Source organism: Nomascus leucogenys, chromosome 21, assembly GCF_006542625.1.
Source record: "Nomascus leucogenys isolate Asia chromosome 21, Asia_NLE_v1, whole genome shotgun sequence".
Classification (NCBI taxonomy): Eukaryota; Metazoa; Chordata; class Mammalia; order Primates; family Hylobatidae; genus Nomascus; species Nomascus leucogenys.
Genome location: NC_044401.1, coordinates 52,614,794 through 52,636,923, shown reverse-complemented (window position 1 = coordinate 52,636,923; position 22,130 = coordinate 52,614,794). Strand labels below are relative to the sequence as shown.

The 22,130-nt window shown below is 44.3% G+C and overlaps 1 protein-coding gene across 2 annotated transcripts in view; it reads right to left on the bottom strand.

Moving 5' to 3' along the window:
• The window catches only part of RAF1 (Raf-1 proto-oncogene, serine/threonine kinase), an 81,174-nt gene extending 61,808 nt beyond the window's left edge, over window positions 1-19,366 (bottom strand). For both annotated transcript variants that reach the window (XM_003264994.3, XM_003264995.3), the window contains exon 1: window positions 18,977-19,366. The gene's annotated coding sequence lies outside the window, so the exon portion shown is untranslated. The remainder of the gene's footprint in view (window positions 1-18,976) is intronic.
• Between the last annotated feature and the right edge of the window lie 2,764 nt (window positions 19,367-22,130).

The following is a 22,130-nucleotide window of genomic DNA, read 5'->3' as shown; positions in this document are numbered from 1 at the left end:
AGATTCCTTTGGACAGTTGTAAGAATTATCACAATTCTGACTAATGCAGCAAGCTTCTCAGGAGTTAAGTGTACAAGAATAAGTCCTAAAACCTCCGTCCAAAAGAGAGTCAAGAAGCAGCTGGACAAACTTAGGGTTAAGGATGACTTTGTTTTGCCCTATCCCTTGGTTCTATCCTTTTGCTTACCAAGGCCTAGCAGGCAAATCTTCCTATTGCCCTTTCTGACTAGAGAAACACCCACACGCAATAAACAATGTAAATACTTCAGGCATGGACATTTTTAAGTTTTCTTCAAAAACGCCTTAGCAAATCAATCATTATAATTAGGCACTTTGAAAAACCTCATTTTTGAGTTTTTTCTCAAATACTATATTTCACTTAAAAATATTAAGGTGGCCAGGCGTGGTGGCTCATGGCTGTAATCCCAGCACTTTGGGAGGCGGAGATGGGTGGATCACAAGGTCAGGAGATCCAGACCATCCTGCCCTACATGATGAAACCTTGTCTCTACTAAAAATACAAAATATTAGCTGGGCATGGTGGCACGTGCCTGTAATCCTGGCTACTCAGGAGGCTGAGGCAGAAGAATTGCTTGAACCAGAGAGTTGGAGGTTGCAGTGGGCCGAGAGCGTATCACTGCACTCCAGCCTGGTGACAGAGCGAGACTCAGTCTCAAAAAAAAAAAAAAAAAAAATTAAGGTGGCAGGACAAAACTATCTAAGGTAGCCAGCCTTTTGGTATTAAGGTTTTAAGAGATTCTTAGATCTACCTAAAACCTAACTTCTGAAAACCCAGCAATGCTTTTTGTGTAGTTCCAATTCAAAAAAGTTTACTTAGTCAAGAGAACTTAGAATTTAACACAGCTTTACAATTTATTTAGCTCACCTTTCCACTATCTCACAGAACTGTTAGAATTAAACAGGCTAAAGCAGGTATTATTCATACTACCCCTTTTTTTATGAAGAAAAAAAGTAAAATTCAAAAGGTTTCGTGACAATTTAAGAGAAGCAAAATTAAAAATTCAGATACTCAGACTTTACAGCTGTTTCCACTATAATACACTGATTTGAATGGTACATTAGGATTTGAAATTTTTATTGTTTAATGATGTTACTATTACTTTTAAAATTTTTGTTTGTTTTTCACAGTTGATCTGTCCTTTGAAACCTAGGACTTAATTTTTTGGAATACAGTAATGTAGTGGTTAAGAGTTTTAGGCATTGAACTCAGAAAAACCCAGGCTGGAAGTTTAAGAGCTATCTAGAAGAGTTCCTAATTATTGTACTGTACTGTATTTATTTACTCATTTTTTTTTGTAGAGGTGGGGTGGGGTGGGGGGAGGGGTGTCTCACTATGTTGCCCAGGCTAGTCTCGAACTCCTGGCCTCAAGCAGCGTCTCAGCTCAGCCTCCCAAAGAGCTGGGATTACAAGGCATGAGCCACTGTGCCTGGCTTATTATATTACTCTTAAATAAATATTGGTTGTAAATAATGCATCAGACCTCTGTGTGGAGGAAAGAAAAAGACTGTATATACCATGTCTTATACATCACAAGCAATTAAAATTTTTCTTCATATCTAAGAGATTTTTACTTCACTTCTAAACAACAAAGGATTTAGCTTAAATTCATTACTTTAGAGCAGTCATATTCTTAATGCTTTTTTATAACTTTTCCTTTCTTTTTACTCATTAATATATTAATAGATGGTGTATCAAAAATCTAATCTTTGTTTTTTAGAGACAGAGTCGCCCTTTGTCACCTAGGCTGGAAGTGCAGTAGCTTCATCATAGCTCACTGCAGCCTCGAACTCCTGGGCTCAAGCAATCCTCCCACCTCAGCCTCCTGAGTAGCTGGAAAAATATAATATTTCATTCATGCAGCTAACATTATAATCTACAGCAAATGGATAAAGAATTGACAGGCAGAATATAATAACGATATTACCAGTTTCTTTTAAGTCTTTTTTTTGAGACTGAGTCTTGCTCTGTCATCCACGCTGGAGTGCAGTGGCACGATCTCAGGTCACTGCAACCTCTGCCTCCAGGTTCAAGTAATTCTCCTACCTCATCCTCCTGAGTGGCTAGGACTAAAGGTGCGCACCACCAATGCCCTGCTAATTTTTGTATTTGTCTTTTGTTTTTTTTTGAGACAGAGTCTCACACTATTGCCAGGCTGGAGTGCAATGGCACGATATCAGCTCACTGCAACCTCCACCTCCTGGGTTCACATGATTCTCCTGCCTCAGCCTCCTGAGTAGCTGGGATTACAGGCACACACCACCACACCCGGCTAATTTTTTGTATTTTTGGTAGAGATGGGTTTCACTATGTTGGCCAGACTTGTCTCGGACTCCTGACCTCGGGATCCGCCTGCCTCAGCCTTCCAAAATGCTGGGATTACAGGTGTGAGCCACCACGCCCGGCCTAATTTTTGTAATTTTAGTAGAGACAGGGTTTCAACGTGTTGGCCAGGCTGGTCTCAAACTCCTGACCTCAAATGATCCACCCACCTTGGCCTCCCAAAGTGCTGGGATTAAAGGAGTGAGCCACTGCGCTTGGTTTTTAAAGTCATTTTTAAAATCTTCATTACTGGCCAGGCGTGGTGGCTCATGCCTCTAATCCCAGCACTTTGGAAGGCCAAGGCGGGCGGATCACGAGGTCAGGTGATCGAGACCATCCTGGCTAACATGGTGAAACCCCGTCTCTACTAAAAATACAAAAAATTAGCCAGGCGTGGTGGCGGGCACCTGTAGTCCCAGCTACTCGGGAGGCTGAGGCAGGAGAATGGCGTGAACCCAGGAGGCGGAGCTTGCAGTGAGCCGAGATCGTGCCACTGCACTCTAGCCTGGGCAACAGAGTGAGACTCCATCTCAAAAAAAAAAAAAAAATTCAGGCCAGGCATGGTGGGTCACCCCTGTAATCTCAGCACTTTGAGAGGTTGAGGCAAGCGGACTGCTTGAGCCTAGAAGCTTGAGACCAGCCTGGACAACATGGAGAAACCCCATCTCTACAAAAAATCAGCCATGTACGGTGTAGCACATGTGTAGTCCCAGCTACTCAAGAGGCTGAAGCGGGAGATCACCTGAGCCCAGGGAGGTCCAGGTTGCAGTGAGCCATGATTGTGCCACTGCATTCCAGCCTGGGCAACAGAGTGAGACCCTGTCTCAAACAAACAAACAAAACAAATAAATAAATTTTAAGTGGTCACAACACTGGAAAAAAAATAACTTTCACACGTAAAAAGTTTCTGCTGAGCAAATATGCTCAAATGTTCGTTTCCTAACCAGTCCAAAAGGGCACTCTCATGCACTGCAAGGTGATGTGTATGTGTCAATATTTTTGGTTTCCTCACTCCTCTTTCTCAATTTCTGACCACAAACTGGTAACTTCATCAGATGACAGCCCAGAATAAACACACATGAAGAAATAAGCCACTCTACTCTTCTAAAAGTTAGCAGGGGCTGTACAAGTTTACAAAACAGACTCCTACATTTTAAAAGTGTAACTTTAAAAATACAAGTTAAAAATGAGCTAGTTCAAAAACAATTATGCTAAAACAATCAGCTCCACAAGCGATACCTGCAGCCAACTTTATTTTTAACTCTCACCACAAATGACCTTAAATTATTTTCATTTTAAATCACTTTGTCTGGACTCTTTTTTAACCCAAGTTTTTCTTTTCACCTTCAAATCAGTCATTGTTTTCTTCATCTAGTCAGCAACTGCTGATTTTTAAAATAAAAAGACGTGTATTCAAAGTACACCATTAACACAAGTACCAAAACACACAATGTACAAATAAAATATGGTTTAGGAATGATTATTCAGATAGCCAAGTAACAGTGGAGTTAAAAAAAAAAAAAAAGCTACATAATGAAGTAGGAAGGAAGGGGGAAAAAAATCACCTGAAAACACTAACAATTTCAACACTAATTTCTCTTTCATACTAAAGGCATTGATTTTCACAGTAAATCTTGCATATTCAACAAATGGTTAAAAAAATTAGCCCTCCTCAAAGATAAGGACACAGAATATAAGTGAATCATTCTTTCTACACACTGGCATCACTCATTTGGGCAGAGGAGATGTGTCCTCAAGAGACGAGGTATTCCCCCATGTTTACATCTTACCAAAGTAATTTCAAGAAGTAACCATCTATATTAGCCGGATGTGGTGGTGCACACCTGTATTCCCAGCTACTCAGAGGGCTGAGGCACGAGAATCATGTGAACCCAGGAAGCAGAGGTGGCTGTGAGCCGAGATCGCACCACTGTCCTCCAGCCTGGGTGACGGAGTGAGACTCTGCTTCAAAAAAAAAAGTAACCATCTGATTCAGCCAGCTCCCCTACACTTCCTTCTGGAGTCAATGGCTTTCAAATAGAAAAATTCCCATTGGCAGGGTGCGGTGGCTCACGCCTGTAATCCCAGCACTTTGGGAGGCCAACGCAGGCAGATCACCTGAGGTCGGGAGTTCAAGACCAGCCTGACCAACATGGAGAAACCCGGTCTCTACTAAAAATACAAAATTACCCAGGCGTGGTAGCACATGCCTGTAATTCCAGCTACTTGCGAGGCTGAGGCATGAGAATCGCTGGAACACAAGAGGCAGAGGTTGCAGTGAGCCAAGATCACGCCATTGCACTCCAGCCTGGGCAACAAGAGCAAAACTCAGTCTCAAAAAAAAAAAGAAAAATTCCCTAGTCTTTAGTGGTGCGCTCAATAGTAAACTTTAACAACTTCTAAGAATTACAGTAAGACACCTGTAAAACTGATATTTGTTCTTCAGAAATTACTTTTAACCAACTTTTCAATAATAATTTTCTCAAAAGAAGGACATGTTTAAAATTTTTCCCTGGCCAGGCATGGTGGTTCATGCCTGTAATCTCAGCAATTTGGGAAATCAAGGCAGTAGAATGGCTTGAGCCAAGGAGTTCACGATCACCCTGGGCAACAGAGTGAGACCTCATCTTTATAAAAATAATACAAAATTAGCTGGGCATGGTGACACATGCCTCTAGTCTCAGCTACTCAGGAGGCTGAGGCGGGAGGATCACTTGAGCACAGGAGTTTGAGGGTGCAGTGAGCTATGATCGTGCCACTGCACTCCAGCATGGGGGCCAGAGACTGTCACACACACACACACACACACACACACACACACACACACACACAGAGTTTTCACTGTTAGTTACACCATTAATTCATTAAAGCTCTAAATTATACCCTGCTATTTTGCCAGAGGATAAAATAGTAAATGAAACACAAAAATATAACCTAGGGTCAGGAGCTAAGGCTCACACCTGTAATCTCAACACTTTGGGAGGCCGAGGTGGGAGGAGTGCTTGAGCCCAGGAATTCCAGATCAGCCTGGGCAACTGAGGGGGAACATCAATTCTACAAAAAAATTGTTTTTAATTAGCTAGGCAGCCAGGCGCAGTGGCTCATGCCTGTAATCCCAGCACTTTGGGAGGCCAAGGCGGGCGGATCACGAGGTCAGGAGTTCGAGATCAGTCCGGCCAACATAGTGAAACCCCATCTCTACTAAAAATACAAAAAATTAGCCAGGTGTGGTGATGGGCGCCTGTAATCCCAGCTACTCGGGAGGCTGAGGCAGAACTGCATGAACCCAGGAGGCGGAGGTTGCAGTGAGCCGAGATCATGCCATTGCACTCCAGCCCGGGAAACAGTGCGAGACTCCATCTCAAAAAATAATAATAATAATTAAAAATAAATAAATAAATAAAAATAAAAAAAAATTAGTTGGGCATGGTAGTCATGCCTACAGCCCCAGCTACTCAGGAGGCTGAGATAGAAGGATTGTTTGAGCCCAGGAGGTCGAGGCTGGAGTGAGCCGTGACTGCATCACTGCACTCTAGCCTGGGTGACAAAATGAAACCCCATCTCAAAAAAGAAAATATAACCTACATAATTATATACCAAAGCATTGAAGAACTACATGTATTTCCTATAATCTTGTTATAATCTATCATCCAGTATAGGACACTGCACAAAATTAGGTACTCAAATATCTGCTGAATATTAATGGAGAAAAGTTAACAATTACAATATTTATCCTAACCCTTTTTAATGAATACCGAATCACTATCACATAAATCTAAAGAACCAGAATGCCTCTCTATAGACTGTAACCCAGCATGGAATGAAAGGAAAATAAGAATAAAGAGCACCATTCATTCAACAATTTCTAAGAATCTACTTTCAACTGTTAGCTGCTTTGAGGAATATAAAGTTCAGGGAGACATGGTCCTTGCATTCCAGAACCCCTTAAAGTAGAAGTAAAAACCACCACTGTTTAACAAAAATTGAATGTGTGCTAGGCATTGAGCTAAGAGCTTTCAGGAAGACAAGTAGGCCTACAACAAAATATGAAATTAAGGGTAGGGAGGATTCCTACCTGAAATATTAAAGGGGTAATATTTCAACAGACTAACGCAGAGGTAAAACAAAAGCTAAAGTGTGCCCAGGAAATAAGCACAGACAAGCAGGTAAAGAAATGAGCCTGATGAAGGATACTGCCTTTCTTATTGTAAAGGCACTCAATATAAATAGCAAGCCTTTTTACTTCTAAAATGTTTACCCTGCTTTGTTTTTTTTCTATAGCACTTAAACATTACACATATTAGAGCGGGTCTTTTAACCCCGTGTTTGTTTTATCTTTCCTTTCCTAATAACCAATTATTCTTCAGTGTTTTCCTACATGCTTATAATCTCATACCGATATACATAGATTTTTTGCAATAATTTATTTTCCCAATATACTAATTTTTTAAGATACACAAATTGGGCTGGGTGTGGTGGCTCATGCCAGTAATCCCAGCACTTTGGGAGGCCAAGGCGGGTGGATTGCCTGAGGTCAGGAGTTCAAGACCAGCCTGGCCAACATGGTGAAACACTGTCTCTACTAAAAATACCAAAAAAATTAGCCAGGCGTGGTGGCTCATGCCCGTAGTCCCAGCTACTCGGGAGGCTGAGCACGAGAATTGCTGGAACCCGGGAGGTGGGGTTTGTAGTGAGCCGAGATCGGTTGCAGTGAGCCGAGATGGCACCACTGCACCCTAGCCTGGGCAATAGAGCGAGACTTGGTCTCAAAAAAAAAAAAAAAAAAAAAAAAAAAAAAAAAGATACACGAATTGATCACAGAATACATGTTCAAAGAGGGAGGGAAACAAATTAAAAATATGAGCCGGGCACGGTGGCTCATGCCTGTAATCTCAGCATTTTGGGAGGCCAAGGCAGGCAAATCACTTGAGGTCAGGAGGCTGAAACCAGCCTAGCCAACGTGGTGAAAACCCGTCTCTACTAAAAATACAAAATTAGCCAGGTGTGGTGGTGCATGCCTGTAGTCTCAGCTACTCGGGAGGCTGAGGCAGGAGAACTGCTTGAACCCAGGAGGCAGAGGTTGTGGTGGGCCGAGATCGTGCCATTGCACTCTAGCCTGGACAACAAGAGCAAAACTCCATCTCTAAAATAAATAAATAAATAAATAAATGATATAAAAAATTAGCTGGGCAGGGTGATGAGTACCTGTAATCCCAGCTACTCAGCAGGCTGAGGCAGGAGAATCGCTTGAATCCAGGAGGCAGAGTCTGCAGTAAGCCAAGATCATGCCACTGCACTCCAACCTGGGAGACAGAGCAAGACTCCATCTCAAAAAAACAATAATAAATAAAAATAAGCCAGACGCGATGACTCACGCCTGTAATCCCACCACTTTTGGGAGGCCAAGGTGGGTGGATCACAAGGTCAAGAGTTCAAGACTAGCCCGGCCAAGATGGTGAAACCCTGACTCTACTAAAAATACAAAAATTAGCTGAGGGTGGTGGCGGGCACCTGTAATTCCAGCTACTCAGGAGGCTGAGACAGAGAATAGCTTGAATTCGGGAGGCAGAGGGTGCAGTGAGCCAAGATCACGCCAAATAATAATAATAATAAAAATAAAACTACGGAAAAATACCAAAAGCTTAAAATAACCTATAGATGACAAATGTGAACATTTGTAGATATATGTATCTAGTCTTTTTTTTTTTTTTTTTTTTTTGGAGACAGGATCTCACTCTTGCCCAAGCTGGAGTGCACTGGGAAGATCATGGCTTACCACAGCCTCAACTTCCTGACCTCAAGTAGTGATCCTCCCACCTCAACCTCCCAAGTAGCTAGAACTACAGGTGCACCCATGCCCAGCTAATTTTTTTTTTTTTTTTTTTGTAGAGATTAGGTCTTCTATGATGCCCAGGCTGGTCTCAAACTCCTGGGCTCAAGTGATCCCCCTGACTCAGCCTCACAAAGTGCTGGGATTATAGGCATGCTCTACCTTGCCCTGACTCCATCTTTTCCATGCAGATACATACTTGTAAATACTTTTCCTCAAAAAAAATGAGGTCTTACTTAATATATTTTAGTGCTGTTTTCACTCAATATGCAACTGACCCTTCCCAACACACACTGAACTGTGCAGCTCCACTTATACGTGGATTTTTTTTTCAATAAATATATTGGAAAATTTGGGGAGATCTGTAATAATTTGAAAAAACTGGCACTTACCCTATAGCATAAAAATATCAAAAAAATTTAGATGTTAGGTATGTCATGAATGCATACAATGTATGTAGATACTAGTCTTTTATCATTTACTATCATAAAATAAAACACAAATTATAAAAAGTTAAAATTTATCAAAACTTAGGTTGGGCACGGTGGCTCACGCTTGTAATCCCAGCACTTTGGGAGGCTGAGGTGGGCAGATCATAAGGTCAGGAGTTTGAGACCACAACACAGTGAAGCCCCATCTCTATTAAAAATACAAAAATTATCTGGGCATGGTGGGGGGTGCCTGTAATCCCAGCTACTCGGGAGGCTGAGGCAAGAGAATCACTTGAACCCAGGAAGCAGAGGCTGCAGTGAGCCAAGATCGCGCCACTGCACTCCAGCCTGGGCGACAGAGCTAGACTCGGTCTCAAAAAAAAAAAAAAAAATCAAAACTTATGCATATACTTACAGACCGTACATAACACCACTTGCACAGACACACATTCACAGTTGAGAGAAATGTAAACAAATGTTAAGATGCAGTATATTAAATAACTGCAGCACATTAAATAACTGCAGCCAGGCGCAGTGGCTCACATCTGTAACCCCAGCACTTGGGGAGGCAGAGGCGGGTGGATCACGAGGTCAGGAGGTCGAGACCAGCCTGTCCAACATGGTGAAACCCTGTCTCTACTAAAAATACAAAAAATTAGCCAGGTGTTGTGCAGCTACTCAGGAGACTGAGGCAGGAGAATCACTTGAACCCGGGAGGCAGAGGTTGCAGTGAGTACAGTGAGCCAAGATTAAGCCACTGCACTCCAGCCTGGGCAACAGTGAGACTCCATCTCAAAAAAAAATTTTTTTTTTAATTAAATAAATAACTGCATAAAATTAAATGATGTTGGCTGGGTGCGGTAGCTCATGCCTATAATCCCAGCACTTTGGGAGGCTGATGCAGGTAGATCGCTTGAGGCCAGGAGTTTGAGACCACCCTGGGCAACAGGGTGAAACCCCATCTCTACTAAAAATACAAAAATTAGCTGGGCATAGTGGCACAGGCCTGTAATCCTAGCTACTTGGGAGGCTGAGGCAGGAGAATCGCTTGAACCTGGGAGGCAGAGGTTGCAGTGAGCTGAGATCTTGCTACTGCACTCCAGCCTGGGTGACAGAGTGAGACTTTGCCTCAAAACAAAACAAATCTGTTGTACAAACTATATTACTATAGTAATTTCATAACCAACTCTTCTTTCTATTGCAGTGAACTCAAGTGTTACAAGTTGCAAGTATCCACTTAAAAGGCCTTGTGTCCCTGTGAGCAGTTGGTCTCTCCGGTACATTTCCTATTGCAGTAAAAAGTGATATCTCTTGGCTGGGCACACTGGCTCATTCCTGTAATCTCAGCACTTTGGGAGGCCGAGCTGGTGGATCACTTGAGGTCAGGAGTTCGAGACCAGCCTGGCCAACATGATGAAACCCTGTCTCTACTAAAAATATAAACATTAGCCGGTCGTGGTAGCGAGTGCCTGCAATCCCAGCTACTAGGGAGGCTGAGGCAGGAGAATCGCTTGAACCCAGGAGACAGAGGAGAGCCGAAATCATGCCATTGCACTCCAGCCTGGGCGACAGAGCAAGACTATGTATCAAAAAAAAAAAAAAAAAAGTGATCTCTCATGGGTCTTCTGTATTTTTCATCATGTACAGTACAATACCATAAACTTTGAATAACACCATGGGTTCCATATGAAGTGCCACTAGTGATGCTGGAAGTGCTCCCAAGAAGCAAAGAAAAGCCATAACATTATAATAAAAAGTTGAACTGCTTGACTTATACAGTAGATGCAGGTCAGGTCAGCAGCTGCGATTGCCGGCCATTTCAGACAAACTATTCATCTTTTCTTTTTCTTTTTTTTTTTTTTTTCCAAGAGACAGCATTTTGCTCTGTTGCCCAGGCTAGAGCACCATGGCACAATCATAGCTTATTGCAGCCTCCAATTCCTGGGCTCAAATAATCCTCTCTCCTCAGCCTACCAAGTAGCTGGGACTACAGGCGCATACCACATGCCTGACTAGTTTTTTTGGTTTTAGAAATGCGGGTCTCACTATGATGCCCAGGCTGGTTTTGAACTCCTGGCCTCAAGCAATCCTCCCTCCTTGGCCTCCCAAAGTGCTGGGATTACGGGCATGAGCCACAGAGGCTGGTCCTAAATACATTACACAATAAAAAAGTATGAGAGGCCAGGCACAGTGGCTCATGCCTATAATCCCAGCATTTTGGGAGGCCAAGGCGGGAGGATCGCTTGAGCTCAGCACTTCGACATCAGCCTGGGCAACAGGGCAAAACTCCATCTCTACAAAAAATACAAAAATTAGCTGAGTGTGGTGGCACACACCTGTAGTCCCAGGTATTCAGGAAGTTCGGGAGGGAAGATGGCTTGTACCTGGGAGGTCAAGGCTATGGTGAGTGGAGATCGCACCACTGCACTCCAGCCTGGGCAATGGAGTGAGACTGTCACTCAAACACAAAAAAAGGGTATGAGTATAAAGTAACTACAACTATGTGTATCAACTTATAAAAAAACTTTATTCATTTTTTTTTGCTTATTTTTCTTCTTACACCTCACAAGGATGAAAGAAAAACAGTATTCTTTTAAAAAAGATGTCATTAATTGTGTAATTAATGTATCTCTTTGAACAACATTATACATAAGTTTAAGAGGGAGGAAAAAACCCATCGGATCCAAATATAGCCAAATTCAAAGGTTCTGGTTTGCCCATTAGATCTAAGTAGCAATAAGAAGAAAAGGAGGGCCGGGTGCAGTGGCTCAAGCCTGCAATCTCAGTACTTTGGGAGGCTAAAACAGGAGGATCAATTGAGGCCAGGAGTTCGAGACCAACCTGGTAAACATAGTGAGACCCCCCCCATCTCTAAAATAGTAAAAATAATAATTTTTTTAAATGCAAAAAGAAAGGCCGGGCGCGGTGGCTCAAGCCTGTAATCCCAGCACTTTGGGAGGCCGAGGCGGGCGGATCACGAGGTCAGGAGATCGAGACCACGGTGAAACCCCGTCTCTACTAAAAATACAAAAAATTAGCCGGGCGTGGTGGCGGGCGCCTGTAGTCCCAGCTACTCGGAGAGGCTGAGGCAGGAGAATGGCGTGAACCCGGGAGGTGGAGCTTGCAGTGAGCCGAGATCGCGCCACTGCACTCCAGCCTGGGTGAAAGAGCAAGACTCCGTCTCAAAAAAAAAAAAAAAAAAAAGAACTGGAGATATATAAATAAGAATAAGACATGCCCCACTGGAAATATATAGGCAAGAGTAAGACATGCCTCATTTTTAAACAGAGACATAAGACATCTATACAAGAAATTCAACTTGGCCACTGCGGTGGCTCACGCCTGTAATCCCAGCATTTTGGGAGGCTGAGAAGGGTGGATCATCTGCGGTCAGGAGTTCGAGACCAGCCTGGCCAACATCATGAAACCCCATCTCAACTAAAAATACAAAATTTAGCCAGGTGTGGTGGCAGATGCCTGTAATCCCTGCTACTTGGGAGGCTGAGACAGGAGAATCACTTGAACCCGGAGACAGAGGTTGCAGTGAGCCAACATCATGCCACTGTACTCCAGCCTTTGTGACAAGAGTGAAACTCCATCTTGGGGGAAAAAAAAAAAAGAGGAATAGATAAAAGTAAGGAAATGTCAGCCTCTCTCAATTAGATAAGGTCCTTGAAGGTAGGAACTTGCCTTATGCTGCACCAAGTGCACTGGCCTGCACCTACCAGGGGCTTAAAATACTGGCTTTTGATTTCCACTAAACATACTATTACTATGAGAAAGCCATGTGAGCAAGACACGGAGGCAAGAATTATATATACTTAGTCTGGTAGCCAGGGAGAGCCTGGAAGATTTGAGCAAGAAAGTAAGGCCAGCACATCTACCCTTAAATATTCTTGTGACGTCACAAAATAGGATACATAAGAATTCACATTTCCCTCTGTGAAAGAAAGCTGGGTAGCTAGAGAACAAAGGGTAACGTAGAATTACTATGCACAACATAACTTTCTATATCCTTTAAATTTTGTGACATGTGACCTTATTAATATTTAATTCTTAAGAATTTCCAGGCAGGGGTCAGGCGCAGTGGCTCACACCTGTAAATCCCAGCACTTTGGAAGGCCGAGGTAGGCAGATTACCTGAGGTAGTGAGTTCGAGACCAGTCTCACTATCATGGAGAAACCCCATCTCTACTAAAAATACAAAATTAGTCGGGCATGCCTGTAACCCCAGCTACTCAGGAGGCTGAGGCAGGAAAATCGCTTGAACCTGAGGCAGAGGTTGCAGTGAGCTGAGATTGCGCACCATTGCACTCCAGCCTGGGCAACAAGAGCAAAACTCCATCTCAAAAAAAAAAGTGCACAATAAAATGGCTTTTATTATATTCACAGTTGTGGATCCATCTCCATAATTGTAGAACACTTTTATCACCCCCCAAAAAAAAACCCCTATCACAGTCACTGACCATTCCCTACATCCCTCAGCCCCTAATCTACTTTCTGTCACTAAGGATTTTCCTATTCTGGACATTTCATATAAATGGAATAATTCAATATGTTGTCTTTCCTGCATGGTTTCTTTTACTTAGCATGTTTTCAATGTTGTAGTATACATCAATACACCCTTTCTTTTTATTACTGAGTAACATTCCATCACATAGTAGTGCTCCCCATATCCACTTGGAATATGTTCCAAAACTACCAATGAATGCCTGAAAGCAAGAACAGTATACTATACTGTATATACTATGTTTTTTCCTATACATACATACCCATGATCAAGTTTAACATATAAATTAGGTACAGTAAGAGATTAATTATAATTAATAATGGAACAATTATAAGAACACACTATCATAAAAGTTATGTGAGGGCTGGGCGTGGTGGCTCACGCCTGTAATCCCAGCACTTTGGGAGGCTGAGGCAGGCAGATCACCTGAGTTAGGGAGTTCGAGACCAGCATGACCAACACGGTGAAACCCTGTCTCTACTAAAAATACAAAATTAGCCAGGCGTGGTGGTGCATGCCTGTAATCCCAGCTACTCAGGAGGCTGAGGCAGGAGAATCGCTTGAACCCAGGAGGCAGAGGCTATGTTGAGCCAAGATCATGCCACTGAACTCCAGCCTGGGCAACAAGAATGAAACTCCGTCTCAAAAAAAACAAAAACAAAAACAAACAAAAAAAATTGACTGCCACTGCCTGCTGCTTCCCATTTATTAACAAAAAATGTAAACAACCTCTAAATCATAAAGATTTTAAAACTGTAAACTAGCTTTAGGATTGTTAAGCCCCACCCAGTAAAACCCCTTAGAATCTGGCCTAAAAATAAAACCGTGTGTCAAGTGTTCCTCAAAAAATACTATGTACACTGATTGGAATGTGATGCCAATTAACATATTTTGTGAGTAATTTGCCAAACTTTAGATAGCCTAGGCCAAAACCAGTAACAAAGAAACAACACCCACTTGACATTTTCCTTGGTTAAGCTGAGATTCTAGGGGTCATTTTAGAAGAAAGGCAAACAGATCTGAAATTAACTAAAATCATTTAGAGCTACGCAAGTCATTCTAGGAGAAAAGAAGTAACAAAATGACTCGAACATTGTAAAATTAAAGATCAAACCTTAATGTGTAATTAAGGAATTTTTACTTACAACTCTAAGGCAAGAAAAAAATAGCCATTACTATCAAGAGAATTACAAGGCAAGATGCCTGAGCTAGCCTGTAATGCCAGCACTTTGGGAAGCCAAGGCGGGTGGATCACTTGAGGTCAGGAGTTCAAGACCAGCGTGGCCAACATGGTGAAACCTCGTCTCTACTAAAAATACAAAAATTAGCCAGGCAAGGTGGCCAGCGCCTGTAATTCCCAGCTATTCGGGAGGCTGAGGCATGAGAATCCCTTGAACCTGGGAGACAGAGGTTGTAGTGAGCCAAGATCACACCACTGCACTCCAGCCTGGGCAATAGTGCCAGATTTCATCTCAAAAAAAAAAAAAAAAAAAATTACAGGCAAGATAAGTTAGCCCTATACCAAAAGTACCAACTGAATTGCAACACAAATATCTAGTATTACATTTTGAACCCAGTCAGATGAGCAATTAGGAATTCTACCCTCCCATACACATACCAATAAAAGACCTAAACAACCTCATCCTAAATAAACCCAGTGTTCTCTGATTTTCCAATTAGTTTATTCAAGGTAAGTAATTTTCCACCTCATAGTCATTTGTTTTGAAGAAATGACTCCCAAGATCTGCACAACTTAAAAACAAAAAACTAAGTCAAAGCTCAATTTTATGGTTTCATAAACCCCCTCACTATCACATTAGTCCACTGCCTTTCAAAGGCAATATTTAAAATTCTCTTCTGCAAGTCAACATTAAGGCATGCTGTTTGGCTAACAAGCTCCTCCCAAGATCAAGATTATTATGTATGGCCTATTATGTTCCCAACATGCAAACAAAAGTACTCCCTCACATAACATTTTTTTAGGCAGCAGGTTACTAACAAAGATTTACCTGAAATTTAAATGTAGAATCATACATTTACTACTAACAGACTACCTGAAATAGTAGTTTAAAGTTATCAACTATATTTTTTATTTCGTAAAGAATCCAGTACTTCTGGAAAAGTCTAATTTAACTTCCAAGAAGCATGAACTTGTTTAATCTTCAGAGCAAACAAATGACATGTTATAAACTAAAAGCAACTAGTCTCAGAGCAATTGTAATATAATACTTGATGTTTAACATTCTTCACTTCATCTTTTAGATATTTTTTGTCAGAAATTACCAGCTTAATCTGCTTCTCACTGTTTTTTTCAGCTAAACCAAATCCCATAAAATATGCTCAAGCCTTCTATTGAAAGCACACTTTTTTTTTTGAGACAGGGTCTCACTCTGTCACCAACACTGGAGTACAGTGGCATGAACATGGCTCACTGCAGCCTCAACCTCCCTGGGCTCAGGCAAGCCTTTCACTTCAGCCTCCCAAGCAGCTGGGACTACAGGCATACTACACCATACCCTCCTAATTTTTTTCTTTTTGTGTGTGTGTATTTTTTGTAGGGACAGGTTTTCACCATGTTGCCCAGGCTGGTCTCAAACTCCTGAGCTCTAGCAATTCACCAGCCTCGGCCTCCCAAAGTGCTGGGCTTACAGGCCTGAGCCACAACTGGCTGATGTTTTTACAACTACTGACAAGACTTCAACAAAACTAAGGAACTCCACTACAATTTATAATCACAAAACGCCACATATCAGCCAGGCACGGTGGCTCACGCCTGTAATCCCAGCACTTTGCGAGGCCAAAGCAGGTAGATCACAAGGTCAGGAGTTCCAGACCAGCCTGGCCAATATGGTGAAACCCCGTCTCTACTAAAAATATAAAAATTGGCTAGGCGTGGTGGCAGGCGCCTGTAGTCCCAGCTACTCAGGAGGCTGAGGCAGGAGAATGCTTAAACCCGGGAGGCAGAGGTTGCAGTGAGCCGAGATCGCGCCACTGCACTAAAAAAAACACCACATATCTTTAAAAGATAAGCCTTTAGTACAGAAACAGTAACAGGTTTATTTTTCCAAGTATCCCAGCATTCAACTGGGTCAAATGTTTATATTGCATTTTAAACAGCTTAGCCCTTCAGTGATAAGGGTAAAAACAAGCCAAAATAATCCTGAATGTTCTTCAGTGGTATATAATCATCGCAACCAAAGCAAGATTTAGGAACTGCAACTGAAGTCTGTTAATTCCATAATAGTCACTTTAGCATGAACATTAATCACAATATTATAGCTATTTTAGGAAAATTATGTTTATGGGGATAAAGATTTTGTAACAGGTTGTTATCCGAGAAGTCAATACAAAGAAATAGTTTATAAAATACACTTATTAAACTAAAAATACTCACATTCTACACTTTTTTTTGATGTTTGTTTTCTATAGTCATCCAATTTCTATAAGACTGGGGAGTACATTATTTACATTTAAAATTTAGGCCAGGCACAGTGGCTCATGCCTGTAATCCCAGCGAGAACGTGGGAGGCCAAGGTGGGCAAATCTCTCGAGGTCAAGAGTTCGAGACCAGCCTGGCCAACATGGCAAAACCCCCATCTCTACTAAAAATACAAAAATTAGCCGGGCATGGTGGTGTGCGCCTGTAATCCCAGCTACTCGGGAGGGTGAGGCACGAGAATTGCTTGAACCAAGGAGGCGGAGGTTGCAGTGAGCCGAGATCGCACCATTGCACTCCAGCTTGGGCAACAGAGTGAGACTCTGTCTCAAAAAAATAAAAAATAATAGAACAATAAAATAAAAATTAGTAGGAGAGTGTTCTACATTTATAAAGTTAAGATTTTTGTGAGCAAGTATAACTTTAATAGAATTTTTTGCAAGAATCCCCAGGAATGTATGAGTTCAATTCATTCACCACTGTGTAAGTGCAAAACGTTTGATATAAAACACTTATCAAAAATGTTCTGCTGGCCAGGCACAGTGGATCACACCTGTAATTTCAGCACTTTGAGAGGCTGAAGCTGGAGGATCACTTGAGCCCAAGAGTTCAAGACCAGCCTGGCCAACATAGTGTGACCGCCTCTCTATTATTAAAAAAAAAAAAAAAAAAAGTTCTGCCTGGCCAGTGGCTCACCCCTGTAATCCCAGCAAGCACGTTGGGAGGAGAGGTGGAGGCAGGAGGATCGCCTCAGCCCAGGAGTTTGAGACCAGCCTAGGCAACACTGCAAGACTCCATCTCTACTATTTTTTTTTTTTAATTAGCCATATGTGGTAGCACCTGTCTGTAGTCCCAGCTACTCAGGAGGCGAAGGCAGGAGAACTGCTTAAGCCCAGGAGTTAGAGGCTGCAACCGAGCTATGATCATGCCACTGCACTCTAGCCTGGGCGACAGAGTGAGATCCTGTTCCTTTAAAAAAAAAAAAAAAAAAAGTTTGAATTGTTCTGAAAAAATAAAAAAAAATTTTAAAATCATTAACTAAGTTAAACTAAATATGTTCAATCACTATCAGCTTCAACATCAACAAAGGGAGAAAATTATCAGCAAGAATGAAGATTCAGCAACCCACGTACAATAATCCAAATTCAACTAGTTCACTATCTACAACAAAGACAGCCCCCTCACAATTCTAGCAACTTTTATTTTACTCATCTCTCACCATTTCCTTCCTGCACCCCAGGCAAGTTGCTGCTCCCCAAACTCATCCCAACTCCCACATGCCTCTAAGCCTTTGTACCAGCTGTTCCCTGAGCTCCTCCTCACCTGGTGAGCACTTACTCACCGGTCTTTCAAAACTCGACTCAGAAGTCTCCTCGAGTGTAGAAGCTTCCTTAACTCCTCCCCAAGCAAAACTAACTGTTCTAAATCCCCACAACACTTGATAAGCCAATTCTTATCACACTGCATTGTTTTCACGCCTTAGGAGCGCAGGGAGGGCAGAATCTCTCCACTCAGCCCACAGAGAACTAGGCAAGCAGAAACGCTCAATGAACGTGCCTTAAATTCATTTCCCACTTAGATTAAGTGACCCCCTAGAACCCGTTCACATCTCAAGGATACACATAAGTTCCATTCCTTCTTCCCACCACAGAATGAATACCAGGGGCACACCCAGAGCCCTAGAAAGAGAACAATGAATGAACACGGCCGCCTCGCCTCTCACGACGTCCAAACGCCTCTCTCGGGCATCGACTCGCTCGCAGAGCCTCAGCAGCTGCAGAGCTGAAGCGTCCCGGCGGCTCTCGCTTTGCACAAAAGACAGCCCTGACTCTTCATTCCAAAGCGTCCTGAGGCCAATTCTCTATAAGTATCCCAAGCCTTTCATTAATAACCCACAGAGTCCTGATACCCAAGGCTAGTCCTGATACCCAAGAAGAGGCCCCTGTGCCTTTGTGGTAGGGCACTGGCCAGGTTTCTCCTCTCACCCGATTCCTCACGTCTTCTCTAAAAGGATGTCACTTGACTGAAGTACCCTGAGAAAGGGTGCAAGCCCGGGTCCCACATTCGGCGGCCCAAGAAAAAAGGAATTGGCCCATCCAAGTGACAAGAGATATGGGGCAGCTCTGGGCGGATTTTCCCACTGCCAAATATGAGGAATGCGCATGGCATAAGGGTGGCGTTGGCACGTTTCCGCCAAACACAAGGAAATTTGAGTGGGATGTGGGAACTAGGATCGCCGGCCATGACACCGGACTCCGGGGCCCCCGCCCAACGCTACCCGGGGTGACAGCGGCCTGGCCCAAGCCCTCTGCCCGGCAGCCGCGGGGCCGCTCCATCAGCGCCACCCAGGCCCGGTCGCCCTGGAAGCCGATCCCTCAGCCCCGCCGCCCGGCTCCCCCGGCATCCACGACTTGGCCCTGCCACCTACCTGAGGGAGCCAGGCCGCCCCAACGTCCTGTCGTTCGGCGGCAGCTTCTCGCCCGCTCCTCCTCCCCGCGGCGGGTGAGGGAGCGGGAGGCGGTCACATTCGGCGCGTCCCCAGTCCAGGGGACGGAGCCCCGAGCAGCCCCCGCATCGTAGCAAACGCACTCCGCGCCTCAGGGCACGCGCCCCAAAGCCCGGCCAGCTGACCCTTTTCGGGGCCCCAAAAAAAGCAGCAGAAAACCGTTCCCGCCTCACAATCGTTTTCCTCTTACTCCCGCCATCTAAGATGGCGGCCCAAACGCCCGCGATTAAGACTCTCGGGCGGCCCCGGCAAGCGAGCCCTCGACTCGGTGCTCGTCCTCCCGACCTGCGACGCCACCGGCTCTCCGATTCTGCGCGAGCCCTACTGGCAGTCGACTTCTAACTTGGCTCGGGCATCCATCGCTCTAGCCTGAACTCAGGCCCCGCCCCCGGGGCGTGGCCTCGCGATCTGGTGGCCGCCATTTCGAAGCTGAAGAGGTTAGGTGATGCTGACTTGCTTTCAGGAGGGGCACTCGGTAATCGAGAAGAACCGGCTTTCGGCCAGCCAGGAGTGGCCAGAGGCCTAGAACGGGAAAAGAAGGCCTGCCTGCCCAGCATTGCAAGGCCCAGCGATCACCAGACGTGCCCCAGGACACAGGGCACAGTGTCCAACTTTGACGCGTCCTCTCCGGTCACTTTAATACCATATCACGGCTCCACCACTTGCCAGCTATGTGGACAGTCCCTGAACCTTAAACAGTCTTTTCCTTGTGTGTAAATTCAGAGTTCATTTTTCCCCCATCACATTAGCAACAAGTTAGAAAAACTGATAATATCCAGTTTGGGCAGGGCGCGGTGGCTCACGCTTGTAATCCCAGCACTTTGGGAGGCCGAGGCAGGCGGATCACGAGGTCAGGAGATCGAGACCACGGTGAAACCCCGTCTCTACTAAAAATACAAAAAATTAGCCGGGCGTGGTGGCGGGCGCCTGTAGTCCCAGCTACTCGGAGAGGCTGAGGCAGGAGAATGGCGTGAACCCAGGAGGCGGAGCTTGCAGTGAGCTGAGATTGTGCCACTGCACTCCAGCCTGGGCGACAGAGCGAGACTCCGTCTCAAAAAAAAATATATCCAGTTTGGTCCAAGGTATATTGAAACATGTGTGCCCTCGCGGCGCTACCACAGTGGAACTTAGACATGTTAAAAGTATATATCCTTCCTCCTGGCAGTTTCACTTCTAGACACTAATTCTAGAGAAATAAGTACACACACACAAAAAGTTATGTGTGAAGATATTTAATGCCATATTATTTGCATTCTGGAGAAACACTGGGGATGAAATGAAGATGAATAGGAAAGTGGTTTTTTTTTTTTTTTTTTTTTTTTTTTGAGACGGAGTCTTGCTCTGTGCCCCAGGCTGGAGTGCAGTGGCGCGATCTCGGCTCACTGCAAGCTCCGCCTCCCGGGTTCACGCCATTCTCCTGCCTCAGCCTCCCGAGTAGCTGGGACTACAGGCGCCCGCCAACACACCCGGCTAATTTTTTGTATTTTTAGTAGAGACGGGGTTTCACTGTGTTAGCCAGGATGGTCTCCATCTCCTGACCTCGTGATCCGCCCGCCTCGGCCTCCCAAAGTGCTGGGATTACAGGCTTGAGCCACCGCGCCCGGCCTAAGAAAGTGGTTAAGAACGCTGCTACACATCCAATCTGGGTTGTCATCCATCCAAGAATGAACTAGATACAGTTACTGAATTTTTAAAAAACAACAAAAAAAGGGCCGGGCGCTGTGGCTCACTCCTGTAATCCCAGCACTTTGGGAGGCCGAGGCGGGGGGATCACGAGGTCAGGAGATGAGACCATCCTGGCTAACACAGTGAAACCCCGTCTCTACTAAAAATACAAAAAATTAGCCGGGTGTGGTGGCGGGCGCCTGTAGTCCCAGCTACTCGGGAGGCTGAGGCAGGAGAATGGCGTGAACCTGGGAGGCGGAGCTTGCAGTGAGCCGGGATCGCGCCACTGTACTCCAGCCTGGGCAACAGAACGAGACTCCGCCTCAAAAAACAAACAAACAAACGAACAAACAAAAGAATTGGCCAGGTGTGGTGGTGCGTGCCTGCAATCCCAGCTACTCAGGAGGCTGAGGCAGGAGAATCACTTGAACCCAGTAGGCAGAGGTTGCAGTGAGCCGAGATAGTGCCACGGCACTCCAGCCTGGGTGACAGAGCCAGAGTCTGTCGCAAAAAAGAAAAAAAAAAGTCATTAAGTTAAAAAAGCAGAACATTACGTATGATCTTATTTATGCAACACAGGAACACAAGATACCTACCTAATACTACAGAATGCCATGTGCACTATTACTTTTCAATATTGAGAGCCTATTAGGTACCACACACTATTTTGGATATAGGAAAATTAACAGTAATCAAAATCCCTGCCTTCTAGTAATGGGAGACTAAAAGAAAATATAAATAATGAAATTCAGGCCGGGCGCGGTGGCTCACGCTTGTAATCCCAGCACTTTGGGAGGCCGAGGCGGGCGGATCACGAGGTCAGGAGATCGAGACCACGGTGAAACCCCGTCTCTACTAAAAAATACAAAAAATTAGCCGGGCGCGGTGGCGGGCGCCTGTAGTCCCAGCTACTCGGAGAGGCTGAGGCAGGAGAATGGCGTGAACCCGGGAGGTAGAGCTTGCAGTGAGCCGAGATTGCGCCACTGCACTCCAGCCTGGGCGACAGAGCAAGACTCTGTCTCAAAAAAAAAAAAAAAAAAGAAAAAAGAAATTCAGGCTGGATGTGGTGGCCAAAGCCTCTAATCCCAGCACTTTGAGAGGCCAAGGAAGGAGGCTCACTTCAGCCCAGGAATTGAAGACCAGCCTGAGCAACATGAGACCCCATCTCTACCAAAAAAAAAAAAGACAAGAAAATTAGTGTGCATGGTGACATGCTCCTGTAATCCAATTAGCGAGGAGGCTGAGGCGGGAGGATCACTTGGAGTTGGGGATAGCACAAGCTATGATTGCCTCACTGCACTCCAGCCTGGACAACATAGCAAGACCCTGTCTCTTAAAAAAGAAGAAAGAAAAAATGAAGCAAAGTGAGAATGACAGGAGTATGTGGACCAACGTAAAAATAAATGTAGGA